The sequence below is a fragment of the Hyla sarda genome, chromosome 2 (assembly GCF_029499605.1).
Source record: "Hyla sarda isolate aHylSar1 chromosome 2, aHylSar1.hap1, whole genome shotgun sequence".
NCBI lineage: Eukaryota > Metazoa > Chordata > Amphibia > Anura > Hylidae > Hyla > Hyla sarda.
The window spans coordinates 114,367,499-114,381,862 of record NC_079190.1 but is presented as its reverse complement, the minus strand read 5'-3'; the positions used below and the strand labels follow the sequence as shown (position 1 = coordinate 114,381,862).

Below are 14,364 nucleotides of genomic sequence, written 5' to 3'. Positions count from 1 at the left end.
AAGGTCATGGCCAAAATGTTGCACTTTGGGCAACTAATAAAAGTCAACAGCTTTTTGCACTACATTGGAGTCTGCTGCTTGGATGCTGCGACCTTTTCCGTGACTTACTAGCCACTATGATAGAGGTGATTTCCATTCTATAACTCACACTGTATTTGCTTACTGCACTTCTCAAAGACACTGCTGCCTCATATTAACTAAGATATAAACTGTTTAATGTGTATATTTATGATTCACTCATTGCACATAAGTGATCGCCATAAGTTAAGTTAAAAGCTCGCCGTATTTCATCAGTGTGTTGGCTTTGTCAAGGGTTAGAGGCTAACTTTTGAAAATCCTCTAAAGTTTTAAGCCCTTGAAAAAGCTGGTGTGCTGGATTCTTGGTAGATCCACATATTGTGCTGCTGAATAAAGAGTAGAGCTCCCTCCCTTATTCTTTAGTTAGGTAGTACTTGTTATTATCACTAAGGGGATGGCGCTTGAGGCTCTTTATATAGGCTCGTGCTTCATCCATAATAAATTCACCTGAATTTTCCCCAGATGTTTACCTGCTTTTTCTACTATATTTCCACAGGAAAATCCAATGTCAGATGACATGAGAAGGGATAATGTAAATTCTCAAGCAAAACTCACCTATTTAACCCAACAGGAAGTGCAGCACTGCCTTAAAAACAATAACATACAAAAATCACTGGGCTCCGATAGTATCCATTTTTTAACATTCTGCAGGAACTAATTACCCTGCTAGACAGACCCTTATTCCTTATGTAATTCCATGGGATTACTGGTGTGCTATTACCCTGCATTTACATAAAGTGTCCAGGAGATGGAGGACTAGACAAGCAAATGAACTGAGCAGTGACTCAAGCTGGGAAAAGAGGAGTCTGTATATGTGCTTGTGGCATATAGAATTTGCAGTTCAGAAGGGAGAGCAGGGAGAAAAGACAGAAAGAAAACAATACAAAATCTCCAAACGACTGACTCTCCATTATGAAAAAAATCTAAAATCTTTATTGATATAAACTTACTACAATACAAAAAATGGGCCCCATTAAAACCCCCCACCATTAAAACTTACACCCATCCCAAGAGCAACTAGGTAGGGAGCACCCACAGGAATATCCACAGCTATACTCTGCACCACAATGTTACAATACATACAAAGTACTAAAAGCTATTTGCACAACAGCTATTGACAAATGTATAAATAATACCTGATTGGGGCATGCTGGGATTCCTAGGACACCCCACCACCTCATTGACACGTGTTTCAGAATATTCTTCGTCCTGACGAATTGTAGTATGTTTATACCAATAAAGATTTTTGTAGGTTTTTCATAATTGAGAGTCAGTCATTTGTAGGTTTTGTATAGTATTGTGGATTGACATTCATGCTGGATTGTTGGTTTTGACACAGAGAAAACAGCCTGTCAGGATCTGGTCCTAAAATCCAGCAAACAATAATACAATAGTTTAGTTTTTTTTCAATTTTACCTAAAACATTTTTTTCTTTTCTTAATACATTTTATGATACATGAAATGGTACCATTAAACAACATAACTAATCTTGAAAGTGCAATTGTGGTGTCCCAGTTCCTGGAGTGGGTCCTGTCAGGTAAACATTACTTCAAGTATCTGCCTGTGCTGGACTCTACTGTTCATGCCATGCCTTAATATTCATTGTAGTTGTTGCCTGTTGATTTGCAATTTTTTGCACTGTATCTTTAATAAATGTAAAGGATATCTGTTAGAAAGTATGATGCAGAGTACCCATGTGACCCTGATTGCCCAATGAGAGGCCCTCTAGCTAGGCCATATATAGTGTAGGGGAGGGAGGTTCACATAGATCAGGCATCCAGCACAGTTTCCCTCCAGCATTCCTATGAGGGAAACTGATGCTAGAACTGATCCCATTCATTTGAATGGGACAGTTCACAAATATCCATCGTCTCAATTTTGGATGGTTGGACATGCCGCAGGGCACCGGACAGGGGAACCCAGCTTGCAGAAATAATGGACCACGAATGACATACAACTGATAACAACTTGTCATCAGTTGTGGCATCAGTTGCGTTGAGATCTAGGCTGAGTTCCTCTATGCTGGATGCCGGACATATGTGAACCCAGCCTTATTCAGTTAAGTGGAGAATAGAGAGTGTGTTTTCTATGTGCAGAGCTCAGTGTGAGCTGTAGTTTGGAAAGGAGTCAGCAGGAGTGTAAGGTGATTCAAGGGAAGCCTAAAAGAATTCTTCAAGCAGGCGACCATGCCATTCTGCAATTTTTCCCTGCCCAGGAGGAGTCAGAAATTCCTAGCTGTGGTCACAGGAGCCGGTGAGTCCACAAGCCCCACAGTGCTGGTCTGGGATGGATTCAGTAGAAAGCCTCAGGCAGCTGGATCCCAAGGGGTAGTTCATACCCTGGTGGTGTAACTTTAATTAGACACTAGCAGAACCCTAGTCAACGTGGGACGCCTCAAAACTAAGTCTAAAATCCCAAGTGTTCAACAAGTAAATTCAAGTGGTTGTAAAACACTACAAGTACCAGCAAGCCTACAGGGCTTCCAAGGGTTACTCTGTATCTCCTCTGCTCTAATTCTGCTGTAATCTGTGCTGTGAGGACTTAAACAACTACTCCTGCCTCAGTAAAAGACAGTTACTCATAACTTGGCATCAGTATATTTATTATTCCGCACTTGGCTTAGGAGAAGCTGTCGCATCCTCGGACCGTATAGGTTAAAGGTGCCCTGGCGTCACAAATTGTAAGCTACTTCTGTCACACCAGTCACCCACATTACACTCCATTGCAGGCCCAGCCTATCATACAATCTCTTACATGGATATGTTGATGGGAAAACTAAAAAAAGTAATGACTCATTGACAGCAGAAATAAAAGCAAAGAAAGTCCCCAAAATAGCTGCATTGGGAAGTAGTTAAATTCTTAAGCATTTTGGATATTCACCATTGTTTTCTTTCATAAATCTTCAGCATATACCATTTACACAATTGTTAAATTGCGTAAATTGAGTAAATTTTAATATTCCTCGGTACCAACCTCAGTTTATCTTGTATTTTTCCTCATCTGTTTCACTTTCTTTCTCCTGTCGTGCCCTTCACTTAGGAATGTTGCAGGATCCTGCATGGTTGTTATATTTGTCCTTCATAACCAGCTGTGAATTTACAGCAATATGTGAATAATAATTCATGCAGCCATTTATGATGTTTAAACTCTAAAGGAGGGAGATCCATCCTTCAGCGGAGGACACACACATACACCTTAGATAAATAGCAGACATATCTGATAACTAAAACATACATTAAATCTATAACAAGCCTCCAGTTTTCTAGAAAATAAATAACTCTAAACTATAAATATTACTAGCTTATAATAAAATGGAACATGGGTGGGACATGCTCCCCTCCCTAAAAAGTACACTACATATCTGGGGTGGGCAATGTTTCCTATTGAGGAGAGCAGCAAAGGCTTGTCTAGACTATGTATACAGTATGTCACTCCTGCTCCACTGAGAAAAAGGATATGCAAAGTAGTTCTCTTCCAGAAGGTAAGGAGCTTGCTTTTTTCTTGCCACCTATAGGAGGGAATATCCCCACAAGTCAAAGTTTGGCTCCCTTTAAAGTCTTCGAACATGACTGAGGATTTCAAAGCCAAGCCAGAAGTGTAATGACAACTAATGGTCCAATCAGAATACAAACCTTTTGACCTAAAGGATCTACCAGAATTCCCCTCCTCTGTGGCAGAGACTAAGTCTACTCCTGTGACTTCACGGGAGTCTTCCACACAGTCGGACAGACCTGGCAGCCAGGGACCCAGAACCTGTTTGCAGAGCACAAAGAGGGAATACAGGTGTAAGTCCGTATGGTCACAAACTAACACAGGAACCTGGGTATATCTATAGATATATAGATGGGTATAGAATGGTCGTCTACCAGGGTAAATACAAGGAGAGCATGTCAGGATTAGTGTTGAGCACGAATATTCGAAATGCAAATTTTTACCGCGAATATCATCACTTTGCGGTTTCACAAATATTTAGAACATAGCGTATATATTCGTAATGACATTCAAAAAATTTTTCCCTTCACAGTACACATCACAACAATATTCTGTAGCACAGAAGAAAAAGACAGCCTGGCACTGCTATTGCATACACCTGTCGGATGTCTTATCAATGGACATAATGCTGCAGCGTAAATTCATAGACAGCAAGTGGTGGTGCAAAACTTATCATAGCGCAAAAGTATAGTCCATGATATCCAGTTAAGTGAAGAACAGAATAAGTGCACTCACCGCAATTGCTGTTTCATCTGTATGCTTTATTCAACATCCATAACAACGAACAGTGCAGGGAGACGTCAAGGGGAGGAGGTGAGCATGGGTTACGGACCCGTCTAGCGCTGCAAGCGCTTCGTGAGGCGGCTGACGTCTCAGGTAAAGGGGTGTGTTTATAAAGGATCTCACCGGAAAGGTGTCCTTGACAACGTCTTAAACAATTACATAGTCAGACATTTTCAAACAAAACATATTAAAATCAGTTCCATATAGAACACACACATTTTTACCTTCTGCAGAGGACATTCGATATGTAAAACAGGAGCGATTGGATAGTGCAGTAACATGCTTTTATAAGATCAGTGCAAAAATGCACCCATTTCATTACAGTCGTTCAGACCTAAAGGAACCATTGCGTTTAACTGCACATTCGAAAACGCTTCTTTTCTTAGTAGTTGCTGGTCCTTATTGCCAAACTTATCAGATTTTTCTACCCTCTCTAGGGCTCCAAAACGCAGAGTCTCAGAATAACCACCGTGCATTTGTCTCATATGATTGATAAATCTTGAAGCCCCTATCCCTGTCTTAAGAGAACAAAAGTGTTCTCTTATTCCATAGAATAGCGGTCTCACGGTTTTTCCTATATAGAAAAAAACGCAACCGCAAACAAGGGCATAAACTACATGTGTCGAGCGACATGTGATGAACTGTTTCACTTGCACACTATGTTTACCCAACCTAATTGCATTGCTTTTGATGTTAAATTTACAGAAGGAACAGGTACCGCATGCAAAATTGCCTTGAGGTCTGATATTTTCTAACCAATTCTTGGTTGCTGTTTCCCTCAAAGTTTTTTTTATGTTTTTATATCATTCTGTAAAGTCCTATTACGTTTATATTATGAATAGCCTGTTTAATCTTACTGTTCATAGTACTATTTTGAAAAGAAAAGAAACTTCTGTTCATTTGTTTATTTTTTCTCGGTTGTTTCTTTTTTAGCAAATCAGATCACGAAATATTCTCTGCCTTAGTCCTGGCTAGGTTAATCACCTCACACGGATGCCCGTGTTCTAAAAAATGCTGTGTTAATTCAAATGTTTGCTAATGAAATATGGCAGAGCTCTTGGAATGGGATGATATACTTTTATCAAAAGCGGATAAGGGAGGCTCGGTTGTAGTTTGGTGGGCTAAAGATTATAATAATGAAGTTATGTCCCAGCTGAGCGATAGGCTAGTCTACAAAACATTATCTAAAGACCCCACTGTTAGGATTCTAGAGAGACTCCGTTCACTACTGAATAAATATACTCAACTCAAGGTTTTCACTATTAAAACTGCAGAATGTCTGCTACCTACTAGCCCAAGTAGACCATATTGGTATATTTTACCTAAGGTTCACAAACAGGTTTCACCCCCCCCAGGACGTCCCATTGTATTGGGTATTGATTCCCCTATAGCCTCTCTTTCTAGTTATGTGGACTGGCTTTTGTCACCGCTTTTGTCATCCATCCTGTCGTATCTGAAAGAGACAGGGGATCTTTTAGATCTCCACAAGGGTTTTCACTGGCAAGAAGGGTAAGCCTTGGTTTCTATCAATGTAGAAAGCCTGGACACCCGCATCCCACATGATGCGGGTATACAGGCTCTCCTTTGCTTTCTTTCTTTTACAGACAAGTCCGTTGATTTGGTGGATTTCGTTGCAGATGCAGTCCGGTTTATTTTAGAGAATAACTTTCACTTTTTCCGAAAAATGGTACAAGCAATTAAGAGGAACGGCGATGGGCACGCCCATCTCGTGCAGTCATGCTAACATCTTCCTAGCTGCCCTAGAGAGCGATCACATCTTTACATCCAGTAAGCCCCATTGTCGCCACATTAAAACATTCCACAGGTATGTGGATGATATTTTTATTGTGTGGGAGGGGACCAAAGAAAATGTTGACGCCTTTGTGTGATATTTAAATAATACCAATCATGTAAACATGAAGTTCGCTTCCAACTTTGGTGGCGAATGTCTGAAGTTCCTGGATGTGAAGGTTGAAATCGTAGCAAATCAAATAGTGACATCAGGTTTCAGAAAAAGTATTTAAAAAAATTAATTACTGCATTACGATTCGTCCCATCCATCACATATAAAAAATAACATCCGTTTAGTCAATTTATATGCCTTAAATGTATTAATAATGACCCTGCCATATTTCAGCAGCAAGCATTTGAATTAACACAGCGTTTTTTAGAACAACGGTATCCATGTGAGGTCATTAACCTAGCCAGGACTAAGGCAGAGAATATTCCGCGATCTGATTTGCTAAAAAAGAAACAACCGAGAAAAAATAAACAAATGATCAGATGTTTCTTTTCTTTTCAAAATAGTACTATGAACAGTAAGATTGAACAGGCTATTCATAATTATTGGTTCATGATAGAAAGGGACGAGGACCTCAAAGAAGTTTCAGCAAGTAAACCTATTATAACATATAAATGTAATAGGACTTTACAGAATTATGTCAAAAATAAAAGAAAACTTTGAGGGAAACAGCAACCAAGAATTGGTTAGAAAATATCAGACCTCAAGGCAATTTTCCATGCGGTACCTGTTCCTTCTGTAAATTTAATATCAAAAGCAATGCAATTAGGTTGGGTGAACATAGTGTGCAAGTGAAACAGTTCATCACATGTCGCTCGACACATGTAGTTTATGCCCTTGTTTGCGGCTGCGGTTTTTTCTATATAGGAAAAACCGTGAGACCGCTATTCTATCGAATAAGAGAACACTTTCGTTCTCTTATAACAGGGATAGGGCCTCAAGATTTATCAATCATATGATACAAATACATGGTGGTTATTCTGAGACTCTGCGTTTTGGAGCCCTAGAGAGGGTAGAAAAATCTGTTAAGTTTGGAGATAAGGACCAGCAACTACTAAGAAAAGAAGCGTTTTGGATTGTGCAGTTAAACGCAACGGGTTCTTTAGGTCTGAACGACTGTAATGAAATGGGTGCGTTTTTGCACTGATCTTATAAAAGCATGTTACTGCACTATCCAATCGCTCCTGTTTTACATATCGAATGTCCTCTGCAGAAGGTAAAAATGTGTGTGTTCTATATGGAACGGATTTTAATATGTTTTGTTTGAAAATGTCTGACTATGTAATTGTGTAAGACGTTGTCAAGGACACCTTTCCAGAGAGATCCTTTTTAAACACACCCCTTTACTTGAGACGTCAGCGGCTTCAGGAAGCGCTTGCATCGCGAGACGGTTCCGTAACCCATGCTCTCCTCCTCCCCTTGTCGTCTCCCTGCACTGTTCATTTTTATGGATGTTGAATAAAGCATACAGATGAAACAGCAATTGCGGTGAGTGCACTTATTCTGTTCTTCACTTAACTGGACAACGATAATGTGTACTGTGTAAAAAAAAAAAAGTGATCACCCCTCCCTGCTTCCAGCTTGTGGTCCAAAGAAGGCTCCAATATTATTTACTGTGTGAGTTGGTGTGGAGCGCGAATATTTCTTATATGCAAATATGCAAATATTCGAGATTATCGGCACTTCCAGAGGACACTGATCCCTCCCTTCTTTAAGCTTGTGGGCCAATGAGAAGAATGCAAATACAGTTGTCAGAGGTTAGCAACATCCCTAGCAACCAATAGGAAAGTTGCCCACCCTCTTCCCATCAGTGTTTTTTTGCGGTTTCATGTGGTTGTGAGAGGAGATTGAAAACTGTCTGTGCTGGGCTTTTTCTTTTTTTAAAAGCAAAACAAATGATATAGTGAATTGATAGTTAGTGTTAGATAGAGTAGGTTAGTTAAGCAGATAGGTTCTAGTGTAGGGTATAGTGTTTGTTAGTTGAAGTATTGTAAGTTGTAAGTATTTTACAAGAATCTCTCAAAACAGAAATGAACTTATCTGTACATCTACATGGTTAGTTGGCAGGTGCCAAGTCTATCTGGGCTCCCATTGGCCATTCTGTGATAAGTTCATTGGGTGCTGATTGGTTGCCGTTGGCCTCTGTGGCTGCAATGATATAACTGTTATACATCAGTATTGCAATGTACTATACAAGTGATAAAATGACAAGTCGTTTTGGGGGACTGATATTATAATCTAAAAAAGATAAAAGAAAGGAAGAAAAAAAAAGTCAGTATGTTTTAAATTTTATTCACCCCATTTCCTATTTTTTTTTATTTTAAATGTAAACTACAAAAAAATATATATAATTGGAATTGCTTTATTGCTTAGACATGTCTGAACTATAAAAGTATAAAATGTATATTATGTATATTTCATAATGTAAAATACCCAATGTCAGAAATTATGTTTTTTGGTCACCTTGCTTTCTAGAAAACATGGAATAAAAATTATGTGTACCCCAAAATGCTACCCGTTTTAAGTGTCAGAATATGGTAATGCAAAGCAATTTTTTTTAAGTTTTATTTTGTTCTTAAAGTAGTAAAACACATCAAATCCAATATTAATTGGGTATCACTGTATTTATTTTGCTATCTAGAATAACATGGCATAAAAGTGGTTAAAGTAACACATTTAATAGGTCATTTTTACTGCATTATTGATGTCATAAAGACTAATCCCCCAAATATAGCAGAATTATTATAAGTTTTTTTCTTTTATTTCCTCCAACACAAATGAACTTTTCTTAGTGTTGCTATACATTAGGGCCCCATATGGCTTTGTCAATAAATAAATCAAAAAGCTATTGCTCTTGGAAGAGAGGGAGGAAAGTATGAACTCAAATAGCCCAGTTGTTGAGCTGTTAAAGCCCCTCCCATCAGTTGTTCAGCTTCGGCATATCTGCAACAAAACGGGGTGTGAGGCAGATGGCTCTCTTTATTGTGTAGTGGTTGAAGGTTGGGGTTAAAGTTAACCCACTATCACTACCAACAGTCAGAGTAATGATTGATACAGTGTACTCAATATTAAAACAGTATACAGAAGGTTTCTAAGCTCCCTCTAATGGTGACTATATGCCGGCAGATTTTATAATTTAAACTTAATTCTATTCAGGAGATTTGGAGCTCTGTATCTGGAAAATGGTGTTCATATGTATTAATAGAATTTAATTGAAAGTATTGAACTGCTCAGAATTTTAGACTCAAAATGACATGGTAATAAATGTTGGAGTTTCTAACAGGTTGATTTTGCATCCTTTCCAGACCATCTAAGAGAACAGTGCCAATGGAGATTGACTCTAATGGATTTTGCTACAGGACTACTAAGCTTAACTCAGCGATATCCAGACTTAATTTTTTATAGGACTTTTCAGATAGAATAAGGGGAACATTGTGCTGGGCATTATCTAAAATAAGATCTGCATGCAGTATGAACTCTGATCAAAAGACTTCAAAGGCGTACTCCACCCCTAGACATCCTATCCCCTATCCAAAGCAAAGGATAGGGGATAAGATATCTGATCATGGTGGAAATGGCCCTGGGACACCCGACCCCAGGCCCCTACCCCTACCCCCACCCCCAGTGCACAGAGCAAACTCCACTCCATGCCAGATGATGGGCGACCACAGCCATCACACCCCCTTCATTCATGTTTGTGGGAGGGGGCATGATGGGTGTGTACTTCTGCTCCACAGCCATCATGTCCCCTCCCACAGTCATGAATGGAGGGGGTGTGATGGCTGTGGTGACGTCACGAACACGAAAGCCCCCAAGTCAGCATTCTGAACACAAATGTTCAGAACGCCAGGATGCCAGCCCCCAGATGGCTGGTGGTCCCAGCAGCCAGACCCCCTGCAACTAGACATCTTATACCCTATACTCTGTATAGGGGATAAGATGTCTAGGGGCAGAGAATCTTATGGGCAATGTACTGTAGCTTTCTTTACTAACCAATGTGTTAGTTATTTGGGAAAAATATTTTTTGTGTATCTTTCTGCAATTGTATTAAGATACTATTTAGACAGCTGATTGAGCAATGAATTATCTATAACATTAGGTTGTTTATATTTTTATGTAATTTTTATTTGTATCTATAGTTTTTATATGTATCTATTTTATAACATATTTTATTGGTATTAATATCCATAGGGGGTCACAAGGGCCCTGTGGCTCACTTGGTAATGTTTTTTTGTTGACATTTTATAAATAAATAAATAAATAAATGTTTATCATTATTAGTACCTTGTCCGATTTCATTTGAGCAAAATATTTTAGTTTTCAGTCTATATTTATAACAATCATTTATTACTACGCTTACTTTTAGACTATTTTATTAGTGCAAATTGGCCAGAATTCTGGCACACCTGCAAGTGCCGAATGTTCCCCCTTGTTCCCAATTAGCATGGTCAAGATATATGTCTCACAGAAGGTTTTAATAAATGAATTAAATAAGGGAACAACGAGAGGAAACTCCCTCATACAGGCATCTATTGTAGCTGTGAACACGTACATGGAGAAGCTTGGGTGGAGTGTGGAAGGAAGCCAGAAATAGTATAGCTACTTAACCGCACATGTCTCCTGTATAATTCACAAACAAATAGGATCTGTATCATTGATCAGTAACATGTTCAGGACACTTAATCTCATGTACATTTAGTAATTAATGTAAATATATTGTGTCCATTAGCTATGTTTATCTTATGGATTTGGACAAATGTAATGATAAATAACCCAAAAATGTAACCTCAATGGACCCCAGGCTCATAGGTTTGCCAAAGACCCGCGGTTTTAATATGGGCAAAGTAATGCTGTCTTTTCCTGTATACACTGCTGAAATAAACCAAGATGTGACTGGCTGCTGGAAACTTCATGTGTTTTACCAGGTTCATTGTAGTAGTCACTACCGGAAATCTCATATAAAGAATTATAGACTATGGGGGACATTTATCATTGTTGTCTTTGGAAAGTGAGTTTTGAAGTCATTTTTTTTTTATATTTTTTTGCTTTGGTTTTGCTACTGTATGACACATTTCTCATATTATCAAGAAGGGTTAATAAATTTGGCTTAGATTTGTGACTTTTTGGAGGGGTTTGCAACTTTTTGAATGCCTATGTGCGAAATTCATACTTCATAAATTCATGACCACTGCAAAGTAAAAACTCAAAGTTGCTTAAGTAAAGCTGTTTGGTACTTTCTGCCTACCCACAAAACTTACAATGTCCTTCAGGGGGACAGCCCCCTCGGGAAAAAAAGCCCTTCTATTGGGGACTAACTAAAACGTAACCTTTATTCTATTAATAAAATGCAAAATATAGAAAAACACACGTGAGGTTAAAAATATCAGTGCTGCTTCCTTGCTATGTACTTTTAAAGTACTCTTGTACAATTCAAGTAGGTGTATTACTGATGAGTATTGCTTTTCAATTGGTAGGAGGTCTCTCGTGCCTTCCTGGTGAATGTGCACTGTGCACACTTCTCTTATGGATTCTCATCAGATATCCCCACCTACATGTCTCTCTTTCAAGGGCTCTTATTGTATAGAACTTGGAAGCAGCACTGCCTAAAACCTAACACCAGCCTCCTTGTCGTTTCGTTAAACAATAGCTTTGTCAAGGGTTACTGAGGCTTATGGCGGCATGAATGCTCGTTTAGCTATTTATGATATTTAGTAGCAATGTCACTTCCAGTTACGGGTCACTGACCACTTTCAGTTGCGGTCTGACAGATACTCACCAATTGGAGGTCATCATGTAATTCTATTACACTCCCACATATTAAACTACCAATGAACATGTGTTTATCGATTAATCCCTTATGTCATGTGATTGTCACATGACATTCTCCAATGTGCACGCATTCTCATGATCTTCTGTGCAGCTCTCGCGATCATGCGATCGTGGTTCTGTGCATTATCTCAAACTTTTCTTTTTCTATCCTGTAGGTGGACTATCTACGCATGCCCACGGACTTAATTAAACTATGTGCAATTTTCATTCCATAGTTCAAGACCAAAGTCTCCTGTGTATCATGTTCTTCGATCTTGTGCATGATTGTAAGCTAGGTCCACCATATGCCGGAACTGTTCCCCAGTAATTATTCCTGGTCTGAGTTATCAATTCATAGTGTGGTGTCAATTCTTATATTTTTAATTTGTTATAGATCGTTTATATGTGAACTTTCACTGCTCATATATGTAGCCTCCTTGACTAACATGTACATACTGTATTATACTGTATTTCACCTGTATTTTCAGATATCATGTTCCCAATACCTAAATAGAGAAATGATTATGATAATGAATTCTGAGGTTCTACATATCAGGAGCTCATGATAATGAGATATGGGACCATACACTATATACAGTAGTATGTTCTTACACTTAATGTGTTTCTTAGGCATGTTTTTATTGGCCTTTCTATGACAATAGTGTCAGGATTATTGTAGGGATAGAAGATGGAATTCATGGTGCACTCCTTCTTAACTACATTCTTAGAAGTCTTGTTTATATTGGCTGTCCTATAAGTGCCCTATTGGACATATATCTCACCTTCTCTTATTATACTCATTTTCATCATTTTACTTTTTTCTTCCAGGGCTCCAAGCTGGATAATCCCATCACAGCATCCTCCCATATCCAATACATAACAGGTTCCTCCATCCGTACTCCAGGTGAGCATCTATTCTTTATATTTTTATGTGTTATTATTTGTTTATTTTGTCCTCTCCATGTTTTGTTTCGAGTGTTCTGGTATGTTTTTTGTCTTCTATTTTTCTTTTAATACTTTGTTCTCGGTTCTTTGTCTTAAAGGGGTACTCCGCTGCTCAGCGTTTGGAACAAATTGTTCGGGAACCCTGGAGCCGGCCAGGGAGCTTGTGACGTTATAGTCCAGCCCCCTCATGACATCACGCCCTGCCCCCTCAATGCAAGTCTATGAGAGGGGCGTGACTGTCTTCACGTCCCCTCCCATAGACTTGCATTGAGGGGGTGGAACTGGATGTCATGAGGGGGTGGGGCTATGATGTCACACACTCCTGGCGCCGGCTTCAGCATTCGGAACAGTTTGTTCCAAACGCTGAGCAGCAGAGTACCCCTGTAAGTCAGAAATGCAGAGTATGAGAATCCTTCATTTAATTCAAATGGTTGTTTATTGTTTAATCTGAAGATCCATCTTGCTTCCTCCCGTAGCAGAGCTTTATCCAGATCTCCTTTCATCGATCCTGCTTTGAGTTGACATAGCCCCCAAAATTAAATTGCCTCTATATTTCTGTTGTGAAATGTGTTTATATGTCTTGCCATTGGTGTATCTGCTCTTGTGTGTATCGTACTTAGATGTTTATTTACCCTTTTCCTCAACTATTGTGTGGTTTTCCCCACATATATTCTAGGGCAGGGACATTGCGTAATATAAATCACATTCCGACTGCTGCAATGAATAAATTGCCTTATTGTATATTTCCATTTTTTCACAGGATTTTGAAAGGTCTTAGTTTTTGGCATCACCTTACATGTGAAACAGTGACCACATGGGAATGATCCTATTCTGATAGCTGTGTACTAGAAGGTGTCTCAAGTTTGGTCCTCTTCTTTATGTTATATTAGGTCTTTCTCCCTGGGAATTGACACCACACTATAAATTGATAACTCAGACCAGGAATAATTATAGGAGAACAGTTCCGGCATATGGAGGACCTAGCCTACAATCATGCACAAGACGGAGGAGCATGATACACAAATACTAAGTATTTGGTCATGCGCAATGGAATGAAAATGGCACATAGTTTAAGTCCGTGGCCGTGCGTAGATAGTCCACCTACAGGATAGAAAAAGAAAAGTTTGCGATCATGTGTAGAACAACGAGAGGATGCCCATGATCACGAGAGCTGCATGGAAGATCGTGAGAATATCGTAGAATGCTATGTGACTATCACATGACATAAGGGATTAATCAATAAACACATGTTCATTGGTAGTTTAATATGTGGGAGTGTAAGAGTATGACGTGATGACCTCCAATTGGTGAGTATATGTTAGAACGCAACCAGAAGTGGTCAGTGACCCGTAATGGAAATGGCGACACAACAAAAGATAATAAATACCCAAAAGAGCGTTCATGCCGCCATGAGCCTCAGTAACCCTTGACAAAGCCATTGTTTGGCAAAACATTGG

The 14,364-nt window shown here is 39.1% G+C and overlaps 1 long non-coding RNA gene across 1 annotated transcript in view; it reads left to right on the top strand.

Annotated features, from left to right (window-relative positions):
• LOC130355318 (uncharacterized) overlaps positions 1-14,133 on the top strand; it is a 49,707-nt gene extending 35,574 nt beyond the window's left edge. The window contains exons 2-3 of the long non-coding RNA XR_008888476.1: positions 12,791-12,866; positions 13,668-14,133. This is a non-coding gene — a long non-coding RNA (uncharacterized LOC130355318). The remainder of the gene's footprint in view (positions 1-12,790; positions 12,867-13,667) is intronic.
• Positions 14,134-14,364: the final 231 nt, after the last annotated feature.